Below are 1,234 nucleotides of genomic sequence, written 5' to 3'. Positions count from 1 at the left end.
TATGTAGTTTGTATTTCTTTGTGTGTCTATTTAAAATGTTTTATACTTGTGGTCCTTCTTTTGTATATTTCTGGGTATTTTCAGTATTACATCTGCTTTTATTTAATTTTTGGGTAGTTTTATATGTAGTTTGTATTTCTTTGTGTTTTTATTGAAAACGTTTTATAGTTGTGGCCCCTTTTTATATATCTACAGCAAACCCTCACCATGTCGGACACTTACAAGTCGGATATCGGTTATTTCGGATACTGTCAATCGAGCACCACGCTCCCCTCGCACCACTCATTCAGCATTGTGCCGCATTACCGATCACAATTATAATCATTCGCTCGATCCTCACTTGCTTTATTTGTGATTCGTGTCTTGTGATGCATAGTACATCCTTATTGATGTAATAGGCTCCATATAGCAACCAGTTTCTTTATACACATCGGACGCTTGCCGCTATATGAGGGGGTCATCCGGACATCGGATTTTTCGGATTTTCGGATATTTCGGCAGGAGTTCCCCCAATTGATCCGATATAGTGGCGGTTTACTGTACTTAACAATAATTTACGTCAGTATTTAGTGCGTTTTTTTTTTTTTTTTTTTTTTTTTTTTTTTTTTTTGTCTGACTAAAAGCTCAATTTCATGTGTGATAACCAAAATTTCATATAATGTAAGCCGCAATATAGTCTTGGTGTAATTGTAAACTCTTTTTAACAGACGAGTGCCCCGTGACTGTAACACTAGCACATCACCAACTTGGCGGTTTTATTAGTGATGAGCCTGACCCAGAAGCTTCCTTGGCTTGGTCTGTGTCTGTTTGCCAATCTGTGCACTGTCTGGAGTCTAGCAAACCGTTTGAATGAATAAAATAACTGATAATATTAGATCTCGTGGTTATTTGAGTTCTCTTATCTGTCTGCCTATGATTCTATGCATTTCCCTATCAATCAATCTGCCAGTGTATGTATGTACGTATGTATGTATGTATGTATGTATTGTTATGTATGTATTGATTACTTGTACACGCCCTTGTTCCTGGAAATCTAATGACAAGAGGGAATTGCAGGGAAGCAGTGAAATTATGGAAGCTGAGTTATAGTTTTCTTCTTCTTCTTCTTCTTTCTGTTCTTGTTCTTGTTCTTATTCTTGTTCTTCTTGTTCTTGTTCTTTCTATGCACCAAACTCTCTCCCACGCACCAAGATGAAAAACATTTGCGTCTTTGTTAGCAAACTCTAAAAGGAAG

Source organism: Portunus trituberculatus, chromosome 22 (assembly GCF_017591435.1).
Source record: "Portunus trituberculatus isolate SZX2019 chromosome 22, ASM1759143v1, whole genome shotgun sequence".
Taxonomy (NCBI): Eukaryota; Metazoa; Arthropoda; class Malacostraca; order Decapoda; family Portunidae; genus Portunus; species Portunus trituberculatus.
The sequence above is the reverse complement of the archived record's forward strand: the minus strand, read 5'-3'. Positions refer to the sequence as shown.